The sequence below is a fragment of the Oncorhynchus clarkii genome, chromosome 1, assembly GCF_045791955.1.
Source record: "Oncorhynchus clarkii lewisi isolate Uvic-CL-2024 chromosome 1, UVic_Ocla_1.0, whole genome shotgun sequence".
Classification (NCBI taxonomy): Eukaryota; Metazoa; Chordata; class Actinopteri; order Salmoniformes; family Salmonidae; genus Oncorhynchus; species Oncorhynchus clarkii.
The window spans coordinates 44,729,906-44,756,198 of NC_092147.1; the positions used below are offsets into that span (position 1 = coordinate 44,729,906).

The following is a 26,293-nucleotide window of genomic DNA, read 5'->3' on the forward strand; positions in this document are numbered from 1 at the left end:
ACGTGGATTATTTAAATGCAATTCATAATGCATGTTTACAAAGTTTATCCTAGGCCTATACAAACATGTACAAAGTGTGATCTTTTGACAACATTGAAACTGGCTACACACTGACAGCAGACATATAAAGGATGCATTTCTTCTCTTTGGCAGAGTACTTTGGATCAGTGGAGGATGGTGGGTGCAGGGCCGATTCCAGGCATAATCGGTCGCTTAGGAACCCCGGCCGCTAGGTGGCCCCCGACCAAAATTATTAAATATACACTGAATCAAATTATGAACGCAACATGTCAAGTGTTGGTCCCATGTTTCATGAGCTGAAGTAAAAGATCCCAGAAATGTTCCATACGCTCAAAAATAAATCTCAGACTTCAGTGTTTTCTTCAGTGTTGTAAAAATCTATTTGAATTGTCAACCAACTCGGGAACTTCTTCTTCTTTCTAGAGCTCTGACTTTCTGACCTGAATATCACTGACGTCATGATTTGACCTTGTATTTTTGACTTTGAGTGACTGACCAGGACCAACCTTGCTTAGCTTCAGAGGCAAGCCATCAGTGGGCCGCAGGGTGGTATGCTGCTGAAACTCAGTATGCCATGGGCTCTCCAACCCTGTTCCTGCAGCTACCCAGTGCTTAATTTGGGAAACCAAGTGAAGTCTGTTTGGGAACATCAACGGTAACATGTTTTTGCAACGAAACATATTTCACCAAACAGTTGACAGCCCTTCTGCCCGCTCTATAAAGGAATAAAGGGGAGAGAGGAGGAGATGGAAATGCATGGTGGTGAGAAATTCTGTGTAGCTAAAGGTAATGTGCCACCCAATTAATTATGAAAATATATATTTTTAAATCCCCTGTCCATTTCGTTGTGTTAGGCTATGAAACAACATCCACAATGTTGAACTTCTTTCTTCAAATTGATCATCACAGCAAAATGAGTTTTAAAAGCGGGCTGTCATATGCCTTTTACTGAGGATTGTCTTCCGTCTGGCCACTACCATAAAGGCCTGATTGGTGGAGTGCTTCAGGGATGGTCGTCCTTCTAGAAGGTTCTCCCATCTCCACAGAGGAACTCTGGAGCTCTGTCAGGGTGACCATCGGGTTCTTGGTCACCTCCCTCACCATGGCCCTTCTCCCCTGATTGTTCAGTTTGGCCAGGTTGCCAGCTCTAGGAAGAGTCTTGGTGGTTCAAAACTTCTTCCATTTGATAATAATGGAGGCCACTGTGTTCTTGGGTACCCTTCCCGAGATCTGTGCCTCGACCCAATCCTGTCTCGGAGCTCCACGGACAATTCTTTCGACCTCATGGCTTGGTTTTTGCTCTGACATGCACTGTCAACTGTGGGACCTTGTATAGACAGGTGTGTGCCTTTTTCAAATCATGTCCAATCAATTGAATTTACCACAAGTGGACTCCAATCAAGTTGTAGAAACATCTCAAGGATGATCAATGGAAACAGGATGCACCTGAGCTGAATTTTGAGTCTTTAAGGTATTTTTTTAATATATTTTTTTTATACCTTTGCTAAAGTTTCTAAAAACCTGTTCTGACTTTGTCATTATAGGGTATTGTGTGTAAATTGATGAGGGACCTTTTTTGTGTCATCTGTTTTAGAAACGTAACAAAATGTGGAAAATGTTAAGGGGTCTGAATACTTTCAGAATGCACTATACATGATAGTGTTATTATGGACAAAAGAGCAAGATATTTTTATTTGTCAAACGGTAGCCAAGCATCAATCGTCATCACGTCACCATCATAAGACCCTCGATAATTATTGGAAAGGAGCATCAAGCTCATCACCTGGCACTTTCACCACCCTGTGAAGCTCATCATAACTTATTTCATTTGTTGCCGAATAAAGTGCATGATTTCCTAACGAATCATAGTTGGAGGGTCACAGAACATGTCATCACGTGACTCCAAGTTTACTTCGATATGGCGGTTATTATATAAATATTTTTGCATAAAAGCATTTCCATCGACATTTCTCTCATAATTAATTTTACAGACAAAAAGAGGCCACCTTCACTAGCGTATTTAGTTTTGTCTACATTTGGAAAGTTTACCGTCAAATGTTCTGTTTCCATCAGGCATGTCATGACATTTTTTATCTGATGGAATTTAATCACAGTCGAATACCAATCGAGCATGCATGGCACCCGCCCAGAGGCCCTGACCTGCAACATTTTCTCTGCGCCACATGGCAAAATGTATAGAATTGCAGGAAATCAACTTTAAAACATGAATGTTTCTCTCCACCGTCAAATCTCGCATAGGCCCCCCAAAAGGCTTGAGGCGGTCCTGAGTGGGAGGAGTTCTAGTTGGACGGGTTCATTGCAAGGACTGGAATGGAATCAATGGAACGGTATCAAACACATCAAACATATGCAAACTGTTCAATTTATTCAATTCCAGCCATTACAAGAAACCCTTCCTCCTAAAGCCCCCCCCCCTTTCCCACCTGCCTCCTCTGATTTGGCTCTTCATCAAATCAAATTAAATTTCTCACATACACGTTTTTAGCAGATGTTATTGCAGGTGTAGTGAAAAGCTTGTTCTTCAGTAATGCAAACAGCTCTTCATTTGTTGTTCTTTGAGTATAGTCCTTCTTTGAATATAGTCCTTCTTTGAGTATAATAAGCCTTTGTTGAGGCTTGCTGACAGAAGGTGGAGCCTAAGGATAACAAAGCGAGCAAAATGTGAGACATCTGAGTCAGAGCACTCTCCACAAAGACTACGACCAGATATATATTTCACCTCTGGTTGTTTCCCGTGCACAACTCTGGCGAGTTTGTCTCTGACCAGCTTGTGCAAAGATTCTGGTATCTGAAACAGACGTTTTTTCAATTAAGCCATGTGTCAAATGTAATGATGTAATGAACGCATGTTCATGAGAAATTCTCACAACATACAATGTTAATGAAACATTCATATAGATTTTCAAAGACCCAAATAAATCAGTCCCTGCTCTGTCTACAAAACAAGAATACCTTAAAAATATCATGATGATTGTCCGGCATGAACAGCCCCAGAAGGTTCACTTTCTCGTTGGCTAGCAAATTTTCTGAGGATAATGGCTCTGGAAAAAGCTATCTTCATAACCATTTTGTTCTCAATCTGAAAATGAGACCATATAATGACGATAGTAATTCCAACATAATTTGAAACAGAATATATTCTGGTTAATCAAGGTCTGAATTAGAATACTCTGACTCCCTACAGAAACAGTAACTGACCCATGTGCATGATCAATCAGTCAATCAATCAATCAATCAATCAAGGCTAGGAAAAACTCCCTAGGAAGGCAGGAACCTAGGAAGAGACCTAGAGAGGAACCAGGCTCTGAGGGGTGGCCAGTCCTCTTCTGGCTGTGCCGGGTGGAGATTATAACAGTACACGGCCAAGATGTTCAAACGTTCATAGATTACCAGCAGGGCATTACTCTTACGGTCTCAGCTCTTTGTCTAGCTTGATTTCCAGTGGGTCTGTAGCCACAGCCATGAAGCCCAACAATGTGCACAGCTCCTCCCGCTTCACTTACAAGGGTGCAGTTGCTTCAAACACAACTGCAATGCCTCCAGAGCTTTATCGAACTTTGCATTAACTGAATCTGCAGTTCAAACAACAACAAAGCAGTCACACCACCACAGTTTTGGGTAAACAGCTTAGGGGTGGGACTGGAGAAATGTAACCAAATTCATAGACGGGTATATGGATGCAGGGACTGAACATCCGTGAGATCAAAATGATAGCTTAGAAGCTACAATGTGTTTAGTTTACAATGACATTGTTTACAAACAATGGAGTAAAACAAGCTTATATTTTGGGTTCTGATGGGGTTAGACAGTTGAACTAAGCTCATGACACATTGGTAAGTAACATTTTTTAAGAATAAATGTCTGCATATAATTATTATTTTTTTAATTTAAAAAATGTATGTAGCAACCACATATTGCCCCTTTAATGCAGCATTACAAATAGCTGGTGATAGAAAAGGTGCCATCATGACCGAAGTCATATGAAGTGGTCACCTAGAAGTTCGGTAACCCCAATGTATACGTCGGACATGTGATTGGCGAGCAGGGGCGAGCGGTCGGGCCGGCCGTAGTATTCACCAGTGCTTCATACAGCATCAGTTTGGACTATTGTTTGCCTGAGCAATGGTGCTGGCAATGGCCAACAACACAGCACCTGGACACCTGGGCAGCTCACGACTCACCTCCACCACCTGCTGGTCAGGCAGGTACTCCAGACAGACCAATGCTGCTGAAAGCCAATTATCCTCCGTTCCACAGAAGAAAACATACAAGTTTGTGCCACTGAAAAAACTGTTGACCTCACCAACAGGAATATTGTACTCTGTAGGCCTGTATGATATCTTCAATTATGGTCGAAATATTCATATAAGATATTAAATTAAGACCGATAAAAAAAATCACACAACATACTGTGATTCCTTGAAGGCCCTCAGGGTCTCATTGTCCAGGTAGTTGCTGGTGTACATCAAGTGAGGAGAGAGAGGCCTCTCTACCTTCCAACAGATTGTCCAGCATAGGAAACGCTACTAGCTGCAGCAGTCTCAGAATTGTCTCCTCCTGCCTCACTTCATCAACCAGAGTAAAGGAATGGACTGTTCTTCAATCCTACTCCTGGGTACCTTACATGGCTCGACATTTAAGTTTTTGCCCGACACCAGCATCCCTGATGTACTTTGTTTTAGTTGAATCTGGTGTATATGTCCTGGGCTATAACAAAATGTGCATCCCTGTGGGTTCCCAAATGCTAAATTGAAGAGTATTAGACAGTATAAACACAGTAAACAGGTTTCCATCCAGACTGTTTATGAGAGGACAAAAATGTAACCTGATGAAAACAGCTAATTTGTCAGTAGACTTTCTTGATGTCGACAAAACAAAATGCACTAGAAAAGGTTTAATCATTATTTTTGTTGGTGAAATAGATGCGACAACTGCACTGGAAACGCTTTTGTGCAAATATTGACAAAATAACCATCATGTCGAAGTAAACTTGCAGTCAAGCGATGTTATGTTGTGTGGTCCTCCTACTGAGATTTGGAAAAGCATGCTCAGTTGATTAGGCTACAGATGAGGTTATGGTTATGATGAACTTCACAGGTGTCACGCCCTGACCTTAGTTATCTTTGTTTTCTTTATTATTTGGTTTGGTCAGGGGTGACAAGGGTGGTGTGTTTAGTTTTTGTATTGTCTAGGGTTTTTTGTATGTCTAGGGGTTTTGTATGTCTTGGGGTTTAACTAGTCTAGGGGTTTATATGTCTATGGTTGCCTAGATTGGTTCTCAATCAGAGGCAGCTGTTTACTGTTGTCTCTGATTGGGAACCATATTTAGGTAGCCATATTACTTTCTTTATCTGTGGGTTATTGTCTATGTGTCACGGTTGTTTTTGTAATTTTTTATTTTTTTCTTCCTTTAATAAAGAGGAATGTATTCTCATCACGCTGCGCCTTGGTCTCCTCGTTACAACGACCGTGACAGCAGGGTGGTGATAGTGCAGGGTGGTGATAGTGCAGGGTGGTGATAGTGCAGGGTGGTGATAGTGCAGGGTGGCGATAGTGCAGGGTGGCGATAGTGCAGGGTGGCGATAGTGCAGGGTGGTGAGCTCGATGCTCCTTTCCAATAACTGTCGAGGATCTTTATTTGTATTGTGGCGACATGATGATTGGTGCTTGGCTGCCAATTGGCAAATAAAAATGATCCCGCTCTTATCTATACCCTCAGCATGTACCCTCCGAACTAGAGAGTGGGCATATTTGCTGTTTATCTTAGACTTTGTCCAAAAATCATCACTTTACACTATGATAGTAGATGATGACTTACAGGTCTGTGGAAATGAAGCGTCATGGACTGCTTGGCTTGGACTGATGCTCAGATTTCCCAACTGTCTCCAACGTTTGCTAGTAGAATGGCCTTACTGAAGAGCTCAGTGACTTTCAACGTGGCACCGTCATAGAATGCAACCATTCCAACAAGCCAGTTTGTCAACTTCCTGCCCTGCTAGAGCTGCCCCGGTCAACTGGAAGTGCTGTTATTGTGAAGAGGAAACTGTGAAGTGGAAGGCCACACAAGCTCAGAACGGGACCGTTGAGTGTCCTCGGTTGCAACACAGAGTTCCAAACTGCCCCTGGAAGCAACCAGCACAAGAACTGTTTGTCGGGAGCTTCATGAAATGGGTTTCCATGGCCAGACAGCTGCACACAAGCCTAAGATCACCATGAGCAATGCCAAGCGTCGGTTGGAGTGGTGTAAACCTCGCCGCCATTGGACTATGTATCAGTGGAAACGCGTTCTCTGGAGTGGTGAATCAAGCTTCAGCGTCTGGCAGTCTGACGGAGGAATCTGGGTTTGGCGGATGCCAGGAGAATGCTACCAGGTCCAATGCATAGTGCCAACTGTAAAGTTTGGTGGAGGAGGAATAATGGTCTGGGGCTGTTTTCATGGTTCATACATAAGCACTTTTATTAACTTCCGCTATCCTCAAAGTGTTGCTAAATTAGCTCTTCACTTCAGTTTTATTCTCAAAACATGCACTTTGGTTGGAGAGTGAGTAACGTAAGTGTTTCCTTCCCTTTGCACAGGTAAAATAATGTGCAGTCACATATCTGGCATGCACCCAATCACCGGTCGGGTTTCCACTAGCTTCTGTAGCCACAGTCAGATTCCACAGCCACAAAGTCAAAATTGTCAAAACTCTTAATTTAAGGTTAGATTTAGCAGTGTGGTTATGATTAGGTTGCAAATTTAATATTAAGATGATACATTTCAGAAATGTGCTTTTTGTAGATATGTGTGCTGTGCATTCAGGTGTCAGAACACAGGTCCAAATGATGTCCAGTTTTGTTTGTTTTTCTCGCGCGCTGGCCTGGCTGTGTGCGAGCGGCTGATTACATTTAAATAACAGATGGCTAGCTAGGCCTACAACATTGCCTTTATTACTTTCATTAGCTAACTAGCTAAGCAAACAACACTGTCACTATATAATATTAGAAACCTTGCTAGATTTACTTAAAAGCACTTATTGTGTATTCTCAAAAGTGTGCTTGTTTCTTCCCATCCAAAAGAAATTAGCTGTGAAATTGGTAAGTCACCAACCATGCTACCTAGCCAGCTAACGTTAGCTCGCTGGAAGGGGTCTACCAGTAAGTCAGTGCCTTGTTCTGGTTTATAGGCCCTTGGACTTGAAGACGGTTGGTGAAAATGATTTACAGGTAGCCCAGACTTAACCAGGGTTGTACAACCTAGGAACCAAACGTAACGGGGAAACCGACCTGAATTTGTCATGTACAAAAACACGTTGTAAAATACCATGTGCGACTAATACACCCCTGTGACCCCAGGCTCTGAGGTTGACGCCATGTAGCTAGTCACAGGCACATTTCTCTAAACAGGGGTCTGCTAACTATATAGGCCTGGAGCTACACCAGTGGGTCTCAGCCAGAGGTCCTATGGGTGCCCAAGTGAGCTTTTAGGGGGTTCCTGAAAAGGCAGGGAGAAATCTAGCCCAATGTAGCTACGATAACCTACCATTACTCCTTAAGGTCCAAGGACCTGGCTATTTTCAGAGGTAGGCTGGCTCTGACAGGCAAAAACTATATCTAAACGTGAATTAATTCTCAATTGTGATACGGTTCTAGAAAACATAAAGCCCTTTACTTTCATATATCACACCAAAATCATTTCACAAATACAAAATATACACTTACTGTTGTAACCAGCTTTATTACAGTTGAAGCTGACAGTATTTTTCAGTTCAATTACGTTTCTGGCAGCGTTCCTTTACACACGGGTGTTCAGAGCATGCTAGATGTCTAATTAGCGCAGGTGGTCGCCTTGACCGTCCATCTGTCTTCCGTAAACACGTGCTGTAACATGGAGATATGGACATGTGCGACACTAACCCTTTAAATGTGTTTAGTCATTTAAAAAAACATGTATTTATCGGGGTATTTTTCTCACTGTTATGAGAGATACATTCCTTATGTTTCCAAAACCATTCCACAAGCTATGGGTGTTCACGTTCAGACCGAGTGTGAGGGGATCTTAACAAAAGTCCCCCAGGAAAAATATACCTTCATCAATAAGCGCTAAAGATACCTCATCAATAGGCGGTAACGGTAGTTAGCGTCTATGAACGGGGAAGGAGCAATCTAACAAATACAAAACTAGAAGATTGATCGACTAGAAGATTGATCACACCGAGACAAGGTGATGCTTTTTATTCAAAGAGATAGACATGGAGGCAATCAGTGAGATGTACAGGACACAATTCAATCAATCAATTAGTTATTCCAGTTTAGTGCTGAGCGATTAACCGAAATGTTGGTTCTTTTTCTGTTTTCAAACAACTAATTGACCAACATCGTTTCATCAACATCTATTTGAATTCCATTTCGTTCTGTTTTTTTTCCGGTGAGCTCAATGCCCACATTGCACAGTTTCTCTAGAGATAAATCAGATCCAGCCTGAACTTTGCAAAGTTTTTCTTCCCTTATTTAACTAGGCAAGTCAGTTAAAAACAAATTCTTATTCACAATGACGGCCTGCCCAAGCCAAACCCTAACCCCGACGATGCTGGGCCAATTGGGCGCCGCCCTATGGGACTCCCATTCACAGCCGGTTGTGATCCAGCCTGGAAATGTAGTAGGGAGTTGTAGTTTCCAACAGGCCAATGTCCAACATAGTTTAGCAAATAAAGGTAATTAACTACAGTGACCATAATCCATTGTGCATCTACTTGTACAGTTGATTTCTTTTACACCTGCAATGGAAGAGACAGAAGAATGTGTGATCGTGAGTAGATATAGAGAACAGCTGTTGCTTCACGAGGTATCACTACCTGAAAATACATTGGTAGTTTCTATTCAGGAGTCATGACCTATTTCGCAACAATACCTCCTTCACTCATGCTGCCAAACATACCCTCTTAAAACGGGACTATCCTACCGATCCTTGACTTCAGCGATGTTATTTACAAAATAGCCCCCAACACTCTACTCAGCAAACTGGATGTAGTCTATCACTGTTTTGTCATCAAAGCCCCATATACTACCCACCACTTTGACCTGTATGCTCTCGTTGGCTGGCCCTCACTACATATCCATCGCCAAACCCACTGGCTCCAGGTCATCTATAAGTCTTTGCGAGGTAAAGCCCCGCCTTATCTCAGCTCCCTGGTCACCATAGCAACACCCACCCGTAGCACGCGCTCCAGCAGGTATATTGCACTGGTCATCCCCAAAGCCAATACTTCCTTTGGTCGCCTTTCCTTCCAGTTCTATGCTGCCAATGACTAGAACGAATTGCAAAAATCTCTGAAGCTGGAGTCTTATATCTCCCTCTCTAACTTTAAGCATCAGCTGTCAGAGCAGCTTACTGATCACTGTACCTGTACACAGCCAATCTGTAAATAGCACACCCAACTACCTCATCCCCATATTATTACTTACCCTCTTGCTCATTTACACATCATCATCTGCACATCTATCACTCCAGTATTAATGCTAAATTGTAATTATTTCACCTTTATGGCCTATTTATTGCCTACCTCTCTACTCTTCCACGTTTGCACACACTGTACATAGATTTTTCTATTTTTCTATTCTATTGTGTTATTGACTGTACGTTTGTTTATGTGTAACTCTGTGTAGTTGTTTTTGTCGCGCTGCTTTGCTTTATCTTGGCCAGGTCGCAGATGTAAATGAGAACTTGTCCTCAGCTGGCCTACCTAGTTAAATAAAGGTGAAATAAACAAGCAATAAAAGGATACCTTATTTACTTTGAAGATCTACAAGGTGCCAATTTAGTCAGACAGCACAGGCAGCAGCTCAATAGAGATGACTTGGGAATGAAATAATAAAGTAATCGAATCAAAAAATGTAATCTACACAACAACTTAAATATTTTAGTAAAACATTTTGAAGAAATTATGGTTAGTAACTGATAAGCAGTAATGGGCAGTCACTACCATCATGGGACTTAAAAAATATATATTCTGTGTTACAGCATTAATCCCGAACCAACCTCAAAAAGCCCTAATCGCTCATCACTATTCCAGGTATGCACTGTTCCCTTATTTGTTGCTCTATTTTTCAGTTGATTTAGGTCAGGATTGATTTAAAGTCCTGAATCATATTTGGACACAGAGAACCGATGTCATACCTGCTAAGTGCTCGGGTTCAAATAAGCTCATGTTGAAGTGAAGCAACCCGGTGATGTTGACATACAATGATGCAGAATAGTTTCTATTTCAATGTTATAAAGTTACAGTGACCAAGGTTTTCAAAATATGGCAATTTGTGTGTTTTAGAATATTTCAAAAACTATTCAGCTGTACCGTCCATCTGCTGTAAGTGTGTACTCTGGTCATCTCACGCCTCCTAGTGCTAGTAACAATTATTGGTGAATGCATAGGATTAAATGCAATTATTAGGCTACACATGCGTTAAACACATTATGAATTATAGCTGGCAGGGATGATAAAGCTGCCGACCATGCGGAAGCACTTGCACATAAAATGTTGATGTCGCTTGCTAGATATATCTATATTTTTTTGTCAAAATACTGATAAGGTAAAAGACCATAGTAAAAAGTATGTTACTGCTTGGCTGAAACCAAAGCCTCCACCCACCCTGGCCCACCCTGGCTAAGGATTTACTGTATTGTCTAACTTGGATGTTATATTTATTGTAGTTAACCTTTTATTTAAACAGAGAGTCATATGTGAGGTTCTTTAGTGAGCTGCCAAATATTGTTTGGCAAGTGATCATGTAATTCTGAACCTCCCAGTCATCTAAATAATTTAAAATCATCCCATAAAGGAATCATCATATAATGGAAGCATACTAAACAAAAATATAAACGCAATGTGTAAATTGTTGATCCCATATTTCCGGAGCTGAAATAAAAGATCCCAAAAATGTTACATATGCACAAAAAACTTATATCTACAAAATGTTGTGTACAAATTTGTTTACATCCCTGTTGGTGAGCATTTCTCCTTTGCCAAGATACGCCATCCACCTGACAGGTGTGGTATATCAAGAAGCTGATTAAACAGCATGATCATTACAGAGGTGCACCTTGTGCTGGGGACAAAAAATGGCCACTCTAAAATGTGTCATACAACATTATGGCTCAAGTTTTGATGGGGCATGCAGTTGGCATACTGACTGAAGGAAGGTCCACCAGAAGCTAGAGAATTGAATGTTCATGCCTCTACCATAAGCCGCCTTCAACATCTTTTTAAAGAGTTTGGAAGCACGTCCAACTGGCCTCACAACCGCAGACCGCATGTATGGCATCGTGTGGGCGAGCAGTTTTCTTATGTCAACGTTGTGAACAGTGCTCCATGGTGGCGGTTCGGTTATGGTATGGGCATAACCTATGGCAGGCATAAGCTATGGACAATGAACACAATTGCATTTTAATCGATGGCAATTTGAATGCACAGAGATACCGTGACGAGATCCTGAGGCCCATTGTTGTGCCATTCATCCACCTCAATCACTTCATGTTTCAGCATGATAATGCACAGACCCATGTCGCAAGGATCTGTACACAATACCTGGAAGCTGAAAATGTCCCAGTTCTTCCATAGCCTGTATACTCACCAGACATGACACCCATTGAGCATGTTTGGGATGCTCTGGACCGACGTGTTCGACAGTGTGTTCCAATTCCCGCCAATATCCAGCAACTTCGCACTGCCATTGAAGAGGAATGGGACAACATTCCACATGCCACAATCAACAGCCTGATTAACTATGCAAAGGAGATGTGTCGCGCTGGATGAGGCAAATGGTGGTCACACCAGATACTGACTGGTTTTCTGATCCACGCCCCTACCCATTTTTTAAGGTATTTGTGACCAACAGATGCATGTCTGTATTCCCAGACATGTGAAATTCATAGATTAGCGTCTAATGAATTTATTTCAGTTGAGTGATTTCCTTATATGAACTGTAACTCAGTAAAATCTTTGAAATGTTTGCATGTTGTGTTCATATTATTTTATTTGCACAGTCAGTATTTTCATGCTATTGTGTGGCCATTTATTTTCTACGGCATGAATTTATGATGCTTGTTTACTTTATCTCTTACAATATTATTGAGCTCAGTCATTACCTGGTGGTAATTATGTAATTGTGGTGTAAGAGCCCTAAATAGTTTGCTGTAGCTGTGCTTTAAGCATTTAAGTCAGCCCAGCCGTCGTGATCGATGACATTGTGATTAAATACGTATCAACTTCACCTCAGGGCTTTGGTTATGGCAGTGGTCTCCCTCAGTGCATTACAAGACAATAGTAATAAAACTCGAAGGTAATAAACCCTTCATGTTGCTGATGGGAATTATCCCGTTGTATGGATGGTGTCCTTTTAATTTGGCTTTTCATGGCTTATAGAATTGTTTAATATCTGCTCAAATGAATCAGAGGACAGGCAAATAAAGAAATTGCCCCCCCCCCCTCTCCCCAGGTCACAATGTCATTTATGATAGTAGCAAATTCTAACTGGTTCATTTAATCCCTGCACTTGATTGATAATGGGGCAGGTTGAATGGAGAAAATACTATTTTCTATCAAAGGATCGTCGGCAGTGGAGACCTCCCACTTAAAAAGTGGTCATGATGAGGAGACAGGGACCATCTACAGGTCAAATTAAATAACTTATTTCATTTAAGATGAATGACAGGGCAATTTGTCCATTCAGTGTAATGGCTCTGACCCCTATTAGACTCTCAGGACAGCTTCATTTCCACCTTGATGGGTTGAAGATGTTATTCTCAATGCAGTAGAATTGCTACTACTACCAAATCATTGCACTGTATACCCTGCAGTTCTGTAACGTTAGGCGTATACTAAATTTGACTTATATTATATATATTGTTTTTACTTGTACAGGAGTTATCAGAGTGTTAATTAGTCCCAACAAAACCTCTTGACCTGAACGTCTTGACGGATCTCAGTGCACACTCAGGAAAACTCCCCGCCACGCTAAGCTAGGGTTACTGTAGAAAGACATAAATTATAGAATGCATTTGAATTCTTATTTCCCTAACTTACAATACAATTATTGCATTTTTTATTTTTTTTGACTGGAGGACACGACTTTGAAAAGGAGCTGTCATTATCGTACACGAGACAGACAGTGGGATAATTTCCTTACAAGTGTTGGAATTTAAAACAAGTCTTCTTGCTGCAGTGGAAGAACTACATATTCACATGGAATGGGGATTTATAAACACCCTTTAAATATCTCTTGATGTTACTGTAACATAAAGCCGGATAATAGAAGAACTACATATTCACATGGAATGGGGATTTATAAACACCCTTTAAATATCTCTTGATGTTACTGTAACATAAAGCCGGATAATAGAAGAGCTACATATTCACATGGAATGGGGATTTATAAACACCCTTTAAATATCTCTTGATGTTACTGTAACATAAAGCCGGATAATAGATTTTTACGTTCTTGGAAAAACTAACATTTTCAGGAACGTCTCCACAACAACAACTTCCTCTTCATCCCATTATTTACCAGGAAGAGCTCGGACACGTACGGCTCTATTTGGCCAAGTCATGAGGAATTGGGGAGTGTAATTTCGTAGGAGGTGTATTATGATTTTTCAGAGGAAGCTCACCGACATTTTTGGCCATCTGGACACAAGCCAGCTGTAGTTGCGCATCAGAACGGGGTCATGCAAGAAAAAAACCTGATGAATTCTCGTATTTGCTTGTAAAAAGGGGTACCCTGGAGCAAGCACTTGAAACCTGACACTGGACATGTTTAAGATTATAAGAGGAAAATAAACTATTGTCTCTTGCCTTTTATTGTTATTGCCATGTTTCTGGAACAGAAACAAAAGTATTGAATCTATGTGATCCTCAGGCATGCCATTAAAGTAACACTTGGTAGTTCTTGGGTTTATAGGTGTGAGGTTAAAAGAAGATGTCACGTCAGAATATCTTGCCCAAGATAAATTCCATCACGTTTGTTTTCCTATACAGTGTGACGATGGAGTACTGGCACATATTTTAACTACACTGATTTTTTTTATAATCGTATGGACGTATTAGGGGCATGACGTCAAAGTCTGGGTATCTCATTGGTTTACCTGCATTCAAACTCCAGATTCTTTAATGCCCAGACTAGCAATTAAATGAAAGCCAAAACTCCATCCCACCTGAACAGGCTGAAATCTCAGGCGGCGTTTTCAAACCGCTCTTACATTAAAAGGGCAATGTCATCATTTTCACAGTATTTTTCCAAACTCACAGTGTGGAAATATTTATAAAACACTGTAGAATCAAGATTTTGCCTGCACTGGGCCTTTTTGACGGCACTGCGAATAATACTCTAGTAATCATTTTAAATTTGAGATTGACTATGTATTTTATATATTATTTGTATGCGCTTTGCTTCCGGAGGCTGAAACTCAGTATGAAGAAAAGATTAGTAAACTTGTATCGAAGAAGCAGAAATTAGAATAGCAGAATATCTCACAAATGACAGCACCCCTTTTTTCTTTTCCTTTTCTCCAGATGTTTCACCCTCAACACCCCTACTTCCCGCGACTATGTGGTGGAGTGGAAGCATGACTATGGTTACGTGCACACAATAATACGGTTATTGTGGATTGTCAGATTAATGTAATAGTTTGTTTAAAATGTTTACATGCTTTGCAGGAAGAAGGATTTGCCTACTATTCCTGTTTACATGGACACATCTGAAATCAGACCAACTGATGGGACTTAAATCAAATGCAGAAAATCGGCAATCAAAGTGAGCGTTCTAACACATCTAAAATCAGGCTACCTGGTGGGACTTAAATTAAATAAATGTAAAAAATCGCCAATGAAAATAAACGTTCTAGCACATATCATGTTATTTTTGCAAAAACCACTTGATTCCGAGTTCGGATATATAACGTTTGTATGTTAAAACTATTTATAAAATGCATACTTTCCGTTTCTCTGAATTCACTGCACTCGTGCAAAAGCAGGAGGTTTGCGTTGCTGGTGCTGGCACATGCGCAGATCAAATACACCGCTGGATAAAACTGTAAACATTTCCTTCCAAAGATTGCTCAGAAAACCAGGTGTTTTAGTCGGCGTGTGCTTACTTCGATTTTGACCTTAGGATAAGCAGAGTAAAGCGTTTACATGACTATTGCCATACTCGGCCTACTGCCATAATCAGTTTTATATCAAATTATTGGTGTGCATGTAAACATGCTCAATGTAGCCAGCTTTTTTATTTAATTTTTTTGTGTTCAATTTTGCTTTATAGTTTGGTAACATTTGATTCTGCTATCATGCCATAATAATTTTACAATCTGTTTAATTTTCTCCCCTGAATTTAGATTCAGTCCCAAATTAGAGGTGTCGAAGATGAAACAATATGATAAAGCTATTCTTAACTTTTTTCCCTTTATTCATACTATTTTTTATTATTATTTCAAATTGTGTTGTACAAATGCAGTAATTCAGTAATGCCAAAATGAAGTTACTGAGTTTAGTTTATAGTTCACAAATACTATTCTATTGATTCTAATAAACTAAATACATCTATTGTGACAATGTTTAATTGAAGGGAAAGCACCAGCTGGACAAGGAGATTAACAGTCTGAAGGAGGAAGTGAAATTGTTACAGGCAACATTTCTAGAAAACACACCAGGAAGATTCCCTCCGCTTTTCCCCCGTTTTGGGGGATATGGGTGAACGATGTGAAAAGCTATCCCACCGCTGGCCTTATGAGTTGGTGTGTATGTGGAATAGATACTGGGTTGAGACAGCTGATATATGGAAGTCCCCATGGTTCACTGCATTTACAACCTAACCCTGCTCTTGAGGAATGCAGGCTCTTTTTTTGACATTTTATTTTGGAGTAAAATAATTGACTTCTTGCTTATATCAAGGCACAATTGTGTTGACTTTATTTGATGTCGTACTGTATATTAAATCATTTGTATGGTTAGTTTAAATGAATGTTATTTGCACATACGCAAGGCTTTGCTTAATACTATAAAACTTCCCTGAAAGTCTGCACTGTAGACTGTAAACATAACCGTTTTTTACAACGGTTCTACAGTTGTTCGAGTACAGTTTGGAGAAGAAATTAAGCGAGCTGGTACGGATTCCAATTATATAAAATGTCGACGGGGGAGAGTGGGAGTGGGCGGAATTAAAGAGGAGGATGAGGGGAGGGATTGGCTCATCAGGAGTAACGGATAGGGAGTGTGTGACACTTGAACTGCCAGTGCAGCCGGGAAAATATCACTATAATATTTTACAACTGAGCCTCACTCTGTTTAACCTTCCAGTGGCAAAGAAAAAAAGCTCTTGATTCAGACAATCAAACAAAAATGACAGCGACGAACAATAAAAGGCTCTCAGGCATGTGTCAAGTTGACTCCTTATCTCTAGGAGGGGAGCCCGGCGGCCAAGATGTTAAACAAAGGTCCTCTCAGCCCAAAGTGACAGCAAACTCTTTCCCAGTATCCTCCTTTGTGGCAAACTGCAAACCCAAGACTCTAATATACACTGAGTGTACATAACATTAGGAACACCTTCTCTTTCCATGACATAGACTGACCGGGTGAATCCGGGTGAAATCTATGATCCCTTATTGATGTCACTTGTTAAATCTACTTCAATCGATGTAGGTAAAGGGGAGGAGACAGGTTGAATAGGGATTGAGACGATTGAGACACGAATTGTGTATGTGTGTCATTCAGAGGGTGAATGGACAAGGCAAAATATTGAAGTGCCTTTGAAATCAGTGTGCAGGCCACACATTACCAGGTAGCTTGTCTGGCATTCAACCAGTAACTCTGTTGTGCTTGGTTTTTGAAATATGTTAATCTTTTGCCCCTAAACCATAGTATCACTATTTATGTAAAGTAGTGATACCGTTACGGTGGGGTCAGCAGCTGCTATTAATTTAAAGAAGATAGGAATACTTTTTTCCACCTTGTGGAGTTAATCTGGAGGATGTTACTTTTCCATTTGCAGTAAAGATAAAGCTACATATGCAGTGCATTCGGGAAAGGATTCAGACCTCTTCCCCTTTTTCTACATTTTGTTACGTTACAGCCTTATTCTAAAATGTTTTACATTTTTTTTAAAGTCCTCATCAATCTACACACAATACCCCATAATGAAAAAAGGAAAACAGGTTTTTAGAAATGTTTGCAGAAACAGAAATGCCTTATTTCTTATTACCTCCGAGACAGGATTGTGTCGAGGCACAGATCTGAGGAAGGGTACCAAAAAACATCTGCAGCATCGAAGGTCCCCAAGAACACAGTGGGCTCCATCATTCTTAAATGGAAGAAGTGTGGAACTCCCAAGACTCTTCCTAGAGCTGGCTGTCCTGCCAAAGTGATACATCGGGGGAGAAGGGCCTTGGACAGGCAGGTTACCAAGAACCCGATGGTCACTCTGAGTTCCACAGTTCCTCTATGGAGATGGGATAACCTTCCAGAAGGACAACTATCTCTGCAGCAATCCAACAATCAGCCTTTTGGTAGAGTGGCCAGACAGAAGCCACTCCTCAGTAAAAGGCAGGCTGGCTGGCACATGACCTTAGACTGGGGCGAAGGTTCACCTTCCAACAAGACAACGACACTAAGCACACAGCCAAGGCAACGCAGGAGGGGCTTTGGGGCATGTCTCTGAATGTCCTTGAGTGGTCCAGCCAGAGCCCAGACTTGAACCTGATCGAACATCTCTGGAGAGACCTGAAAATAGCTCTGTAGCGACGGTCCCCATCCAACCTGACAGAGCTTGAGAGGATCTGCAGAGAAGAATGGGAGAAACTTCTCAAATATAGGTGTGGCAAAGTTTGTAGCGTCATCAATCAATCAATCAAATTTATTTTTAAAGCCCTTTTTACATCAGCCGATGTCACAAAGTGCTGTACAGAAACCCAGCCTAAAACCTTAAACAGCAAGCAGATGTAGGGGCACGGTGTCTAGGAAAAACTCCCTAGAAAGGCCAGAACCTAGGAAGAAACCTAGAGAGGAACCAGGCTCTGAGGGGTGGCCAGTCCTCTTCTGGCTGTCCTGGGTATAGATGAACAGCAGGGTCAGATAATAATAATCACAGTGGTTGTAGAGGGCGCAACAGGTCAGCACCTCAGGAGTAAATGTCAGTTGGCTTGTTGGCTTTTCATAGCCGATCATTCAGAGTTAGAGACAGGAGGTGCGGTAGAGAGAGAGTTCAAAACAGCAGGTCTGGGAAAAGGTAGCACGTCCAGTGAACAGGTCAGGGTTCCATAGCCGCAGGCAGAACAGTTGAAACTGGAGCAGCAGCATGACCAGGTGGACTGGGGACATATGACCAGGTGGACTGGCATCATACCCAAGAAGACTTGAGGCTGTAATCTGGTGCTTCAACAAAGTACAGAGTAAAGTGTCTGAAAATGTATGTACATGTGATATTTCCATTTTTTATATATATATAAATGTGAAACAATGTTGATAAACCTGTTTTTGCTTTGTCATTATGGGGTATTGTGTGTAGATTTATGAGTGGAAAAAAACTATTTAATACATTTTAGAATAAGGCTGTAACGTAACAAAATGTGGAAAAAGTCAAGGGGTTTGAATACTTTCTGAATGCACCGTATATACATCCCAGAAATATTTAACTTGGTCAACAATTGCATGATTTCATTTCATTAATTAATTTAGTTCAGCAAGCTTACATTTGTTCAATGACTTTCTCTTTGTAGTCTCTGATGCCTCTCTTGCAGTTGAAAATGTAATGAGACTCAACAATAAAACTAATGTCTGTAAACAGAAAACAGGAATCCACAATCATCTCCTTAAAACACTTGAGACGTGATCTAAATATTAATTTTAAAGGAGCATATCGACTGCTGTTTATAGGGAACAATTGGGTAGAGAAGGCAGTGTCTGGAGGTGTAACTCAAATAATTATCTGCCAAGGAGATCAATGTCACGCCCTGACCTTAGAGAGCCTTTTTATGTCTCTAGTTGGTTTGGTCAGGGTGTGACTTGGGTGGGCATTCTATTTGTTGTATTTCTTTATGTTTGGCTGAGTGTGGTTCCCAATCAGAGGCAGCTGTCTATCATTGTCTCTGATTGGGAATCATACTTAGGTAGCCTTTTTTCCCACCTATGTTGTGGGATCTTGTCCTTGTATTGTTGCTGTTGAGCCCTACAAGGCTGTTGGTTCTCTCGTTCTTGTTTTTCTGGTGATCATTAAAGAATATGATTAACCTACCCCACGCTGCATCTTGGTCCACTTCTTCAGACAAAGAAGTGATCATATATCATTCTTGTGCAGTATCTCTGTAATATACATGTACAGCATTCACTGTACTATAAAGTGCCGGAGACTGAAGGTTACACACATTTGACCATGACATAATTTTGTTACTTTTCCCTCTTATGGATGTGGATCGTAGTTTTGGGGTCTCCAAGTTTGTAAATGAAAGCACTCTTATGTTCTTGTCTTCGTCAAGGATGTGGAGGAACTTAATAACAAGCTTCTTAAGGCCAAAGCGTCATCAGTGGGTGGATCTGGAGAACTGCAACCTCATAGTCAAAGAGCAACCCAGACTGCATGTGGTAAGAGGGATTTAGTTTTTGGGAGAAAACAGGGTATTTATTACCTTGTATATCAAGACAACATGAATGAAATGTTAATAATTAAACAGGTTTTTATTTTGTAGGAAACAGAAATGAATTAAAGGAACTCAGCGATGAGTGTACGACTGAAAGGACTGGAGAAAAGGTCAGCATCCAAATGGTCTTTCCCTGCGTAGCATAGTGTATTACATTGGCTGCTCCACGGGGTGAAAATGTTAAAAGGTGACATTTGATGGATTTGGGGAAAGTGTGTCAGTTTAAAATGAAGGGGGTTGGTTTGTGGGGGTTAGGAAAGGGGATTCCCACACGGGGCAGGCAAGCGGTTGTGCTTTATGTCATTAACACAGCCCCCACCCCTTTGTGTGTGTTCAAGAGGTGATGATCTCACTACAGCATGTCCAGCAGGTTCTGCTGTCATCAACTCAGGCTGTGAGCTGAGTGGAGCTGGAGGTTGAAGCACAGCGGAAGGAGTACCCGATCAGGCCTTTTAGCAGTTATTAGTGTCTCCTCGTTTCAAATAAGCAAACTAAGCTCAAGAAAATTGTTTTTCTTTTCAGATTACAAAACGGTCTGCAAAATTCACTTTCCCGTTCCATGTTTATTCTGCTCTATTACAACTTATTGCATTTTTTATTGCCCCGTGATTTTCTGAAAATAGAACACAATTTGATAGGTATGATTTAAATGACCAGAGAGTACTGTTGATGGTTTAATACAAAACGGTGGAACAAACACTTCCTCTGTCACTCTCTTTTCGATCTTTTTCTTTTTCTTAAAACCAGTTAAATGATTATGAAGTGAATTTCTACAAGGACAGAAATAAACGACGATAGTCTTCGCCGCACATAAAGATGGCGGTCTGCATTATATATCACACTTTGCACATTAGTACACACGAAGTGCAACTGAATGATAGTGTGTTTATCCTCCTGTTTACAGCCGCGTATCTTATTGCCTCTTACTCGCCCCCTCTACCCCAGTTTAATTCACATATTCATTCATTTATTAAAATCATTATTAACATGACACAGCCCAGCTGATTTGTATTGGCTTCTCTTCCTGTTTAGATCCCTCAGTCCAGGTTAAATAAACACATAAAAATGTATTATTGCACAAAAAAACCTCTCGGGTGATTAATTTTATTGCAGGCCCTTAAAAGAGAGCATGAAGTGATCCGAGAGAAAACCCAGGAAAAACGAAGACTGATCTGATGGAGGAGTGCAGAAATTCAAAGATGACACGGGACAGTGAGGTGTCCCTGAATATTGTCAAATACGGTTGAAAAGATGCTGTGATGCACTGGACAAATATATTCAATGGACCAAGTCTCTCTTGTGATGTAAAAGCGTGGTCAAACTTAACTAGACATATGTATGTTTGTGTCACTGCTTCACATAGCTGAACACAGCTGAGCACACTAAAGTTGTGTTAAAATTGTGTGTACTGCGTGTGCTTAAACAGAAGCTCATGTGACATGTGGGGATCCAGTCAGTCCAGCTTCTGATCACCTTCACGAGAAACACACAGAACTATCATCCCCATGCTATACTGCAAGCAGAACGCATACAGGGCCTAGAGGTGGGGGACAGCAACATTTGCCAAATAAAAATCTAAGTTACACATGCTGACATATGCTGAGTGTACAAAATACTAAGAACACCTTCCTAATATTGAGTTGCACCCCCTTTTGCCCTCAGAACAGCCTCAATTCGCTGGGGCATGGACTCTGCAAGGTGTTGAAAGCGTTCCACAGGGATGCTGGCCCACCTCAATGTTTACCACAGTCGGCGTGTTGGCTGGATGGCCTTTGGGTGGTGGACAATTCTTGATACGCACAGGAAACTGTTGAGTGTGAAAAACCCAGCAGCATTGCAGTTCCTGACACAAACCGGTGCGCTTGGCACCTATTACCATACCCTGTTCAAAGGCACTTAAATCGTTTGTCTTGCCCATTCACCTTCTGAATGGCACACACACACAATCCACGTCTCGACTGTCTCAATGCTTAACAATCCTTTAACCTGGATTTAAAAAGTGACATCAATACGGGATCACAGCTTTCACCTGATCAGTCTGTCATGGGAAGAGCAGGTGTGCGTAATGTTTTGTACACTGCTGATTAATAACAGAGAGACAGATGTTTAATTGCTGTATTTCGACCTTACACCATGAATTCCTCAATAATACTCTTATCGGTTATCGTTCGCCTATACAGAGTGGGCTGAAAGACAACCAGAACCCAGTGGGTGAAGGCAGAGACCAATCTGCTAAGGGCATTCCTAGAGAGGATGCAGATGTAGTGGATGGAGAGGCACAAACAGGGGAATTGTTACAAATGTGCCAGGTAAGATGCATTATATTGTACAAACATAACATTATATTGTTTGCCAGTCATTGCCATTGCATGATTCATTACCATCGCATTCAAGTTAATTGCATATTTAATTGTGGCATCGATGTTGGTTCAATAACTTTGTAGAAATTGTACCAAATGTATCTTTGGTGTTGTTTGGCTATGTGGTTTACCAACACAGATCAAAGCTGTGAAGTCGGTCCTGAGGGGTGTTTGGAGACTGTGATGGAGGTCTCTCCACAGACAGCCAACTATAAGGTTATCAACAGCGTACAGGTTCCGATCCAGCGTACACAGGCATAAAGGGAGGTGGAGAGAGACGTCAGGGTATTGACAAACCTAGCTTAGTGCTCCTGCCACTAGCAGGAAGTCTGGAGTGGTTGGCCTCGCTCCAGTCTGGATCTGCAGATGGTCCGACCACGGTCACAGACGTGGTCCATGTGCTGAGTATCTGCAGAGCAGGGGAAGGTCAGCCAGCTGACTCAAACAACAAACGTAACTCCAGTTATTCCAATGATCCAGTCTGCAGTTTGATTAATAATGTCTGGATGTCCATCTAACTGACAAAGGTCACTCTATGAGGGTGCAATCTGGCTCTGAGAACAGGTCTGTCTGTGATGGGCTAGACATTAACCCAGTGGCTAGAGGAACAAGGGCTGGATGGCAAGAACAGAGGGTGTATACACCAGAGATGACAACCAGCCAGACGTGATAAACACGGAGGCAGCCAGAAAAGCAGCATCATAATTTCAGGACATTGGCCCAGTCCGAGCTGAGACCCCATCGGCAGTCTCACAGTCCTCAGATCCATGCAACGCGCTTCCTCAGAAGGTCTTTGAAATCAATGTAATAAGATGTCACACGCCAGAGGTCAACGATGTGTCACCTAGCAGGTCATTACCAGCTTCAGCCCAACACAGCAAAACACACATTGAGAATACAACAGAGCAAGAGATAACAGGACATATTGTCTTCCATCAATGCCCCTGAACCTTCCACAGCAAAACAGCCCCCAGAGTGTTGTTGCACAGGACTGTGCTCAGTTGGACTATAATATTGCCACCAAGAAGTCGGAGGATAAGCCTGAACAACCAGCTAAAGACTGTGTGTCGGTGACAGAGGACACACTGGATCCTAACTGTCAGGAGACCTTACCAGAGAGTGGAGAGCTTGATGTGAGTCCTGATGGAACCCATGGAGATGATGTCCCTGAACATCCTTCATCAAATGTTTGTGTGGACATTGCCTGCCCTGTTGGATCCCAGTCCCAACCTTCTCCACTTGCTATGGGCTCACCACAGTCTGAGAGGGTTCATGAAGGCCACTGCCGTAACTCTGCAGTGGAGGAAAAGTTGAGACCACAACATGCCAATGACAAGGATGCTGAAGTTACGCACAACAACCCACCGACGTCAAAGCCCCCAAGAATTGAGACCGATCTCTCCTCCAAAAGCAATCATTCAAGACAATCTGACCCGCTAAAAGTTGAAGAGAAGACAATGCGTTTTTTGCAAGCAACAAAAGATATTAATCATAATTTGTGTTAACTGGACATACATTCCAGGAACATGCAGGGCATCGCAAGTAGTCAAAGTACCAATGACAGTAGGCCTACAACCTCTACATACCAGATATCTCCAGTGTCGGAACTGAAAACCAAACCGTCCTCTGGGTTCCAACAGCTTCCTTCTCCATTCACAATACCCATCATCCTAAAGGGCAAGCAAAACAGTGAGTATGTCAGTACAGGTGAGTATGGCAATAGGTTAAGTCTTCAAATAATATTTCTAAGTACTTTTACTCTGAAAAAGGAACATCGTTGTTTTGCGACTTCATGATTTCCTCCTTGCGATTGGCATACCTGATATTTGATCAAGAGAATCTGATTGGCTTGAGTATATCTTCCATCCCCTGTTTGTCATTCAGATCCGTCAGTGATGACCACGTCTGCAGACTCACAGAAAGCTGACAGCATCCTGACTTCCCGCAAGACAGATCATCGAGGGAAGTGGAACAAAAATCAGAGATACCTTTTATGAAATATCAATAGAAAAAGTGAGTTCCTATACAGTATCTAAGGAGCAGTTATGCAGAGCAATAAAAATAACTTGAAGCTCACTTTTTTTTCTTATTTGACAAAAACGTTTCAGCCGAGTGAAATGACAGCATTTTTCTCAGTTAGAGGTTGATGGAGAACAGCAGTATCTTGACTCCGGAGGGATAGATTAGTAGATGCGATCAACCATGCTTGGGGAATGTCTCGAATGTTGAATCAACTCTTCCGCATACGTTTATAGGGAACCCTCAGACATTTCTGTCAAATCACAAGTGACAGAAAACAGTTAAAACTATTTCAGATAATTGTGTCCTGTAAAAAAAAATATATTTTGTATCCAGGCCTCTGGGTTGAGGGTCACAGAGTCTGAGTCTTAATGTTGAGGGTCACAGAGATGCTACTGTGGAGGGGTTGGGATTTTCAACATGTGTTCAACACATACAACTCACATTGCTAGATAGAGAATGGAGTAGCTGTGGGAATAGGCTACCTAAGGATACTTTGCTACCTCTCCTCACTCACTCACTCACACACACTCACTTACTCTCTCGTCACAATCATCGCAGTGTGTCAGTCTGCTGTTTATTAGAGCCAGGTGCTGTGAAATGAGAAACAATGAGCATGAGTTACATGTTTGAGGGGAAAGCACCTAAAACATGTAAAGGGACAATTTCAACAAGTTGGATCTATTATTTAAGCCTAAAAGGCTCATAACTAATAACTAACTGTCAGCTCTGTGTTGCCCAACATCCCGACCCCTTCCACTATGGGCAGCAGCAGGGTGTGGCAGGAGTACCCCAGGACCGACTCCTCTCCCTGTCACCCCAGCTTCAGCAGAGGGACTGCTTCTGGTGCTTTTCCACCCAGCTCACAGGACAACGAGGTGTCGCAGCAGTCACTGCGTAGTGAAACTACGCAGTTATAAAGAAGTACGAGAGTAGATTTCATTCATTTATTGATCATTACATTCCACAAGTTCACTTGTTCAAACTATCAAATGTTCTGTTGTTGAGATTTGAAAACTACTCCCAAGACAGGAAGGCATAGCTTGAGTATTTTCGGTGGTTCCCTGTATTTATTTTCGGATATATGCAGTCTGTTATTTACCTACAGTTCAGTCAATTAAAAGTAGCCTAATTCTTTGTACCTGACATGTTTTAGTTGTATCGTTATAGACTTCAAAAGGGTCGTCAGCAGTCTTACGTTGCAACATGGACACACTGAAATAGATAAACAAAGTAGGAAGAAAATTGCTTGGTCTAATTGTTTCCAAGCTCATTAACTCTTAATTACTCTACAGCCAATCTGGCAGTGTCTCAGAGGGAATTTAATGGAGAAAACACCACTCATTTCCAGCAGGAGCAGGACCACTGGGCAACTGTAACTTGAGTTAATTGGAATACAGAAGTTACAAGAATCAATTAGTGCACATTAACCCAAATTAACAAATGCAAATGAGCTTCTCATTAAGTTTATGTCCCCCCTGTGAGGAAGCAGTAGAGACCAGATAGACACATGTTAGGGCGATACAGTATGTTGCTCACAGGCCTCACCGGTCAAGATTAACAAGTGCATATTCTATTCCGACTAACAGCGGGTGTAGAGAGCAGTGTTGAGAATAAAGAACGAGTCTTTAACCACAACACTTCTACTATTTGTAACCATGGATAATTACTATGCTGTAAATTGGCTATTGGGGTGATCACTTTGAAAGGATGCCAGAAGATGCTGTCAAATTGACTCGATCTAATCGAAACGCAGCAGAAATGTGTTACAATTCTGCCCATTTCCAATTTTTACAACTACAGAACCCCGGAAGATACCAAGGGAAATTGAATAGCTTTTCAGCCAGTTACCCGTACGAATGCAAGTAAAATGCCAATTATCGTTTTGCTCCTACGGATGCTCAGTAGGCTTACCACTCAAGATGTATTCCACAAGAGAATTCCTCACACAGCACAAATAAGAAAACTCCACACACCTTCGACAGTGGCACAAGGTCTCTCCGAGGTCCATCTTACTACACTTACTCATCATGAACACGTCAAAATCTTAATGCCTTCATAAAGAAGTCTTATGTGTTTGAGTGTCTCAGCCAGTGTTGGTGACCCCTGTCCTGAAACGGAGGGTGGGATATGGGGCAATATGGAGAGGGTAATATGAATACACAGCCAGGATTATGAAGCGGTGGTCCTTTCGAAACAGTCAATTACACTTGAG

At 41.5% G+C, this 26,293-nt stretch overlaps 1 pseudogene; it reads right to left on the bottom strand.

Moving 5' to 3' along the window:
* Nucleotides 1-103: 103 nt before the first annotated feature.
* Nucleotides 104-22,828, bottom strand: LOC139402216 (DEP domain-containing protein 7-like; annotated as a pseudogene).
* Between the last annotated feature and the right edge of the window lie 3,465 nt (nt 22,829-26,293).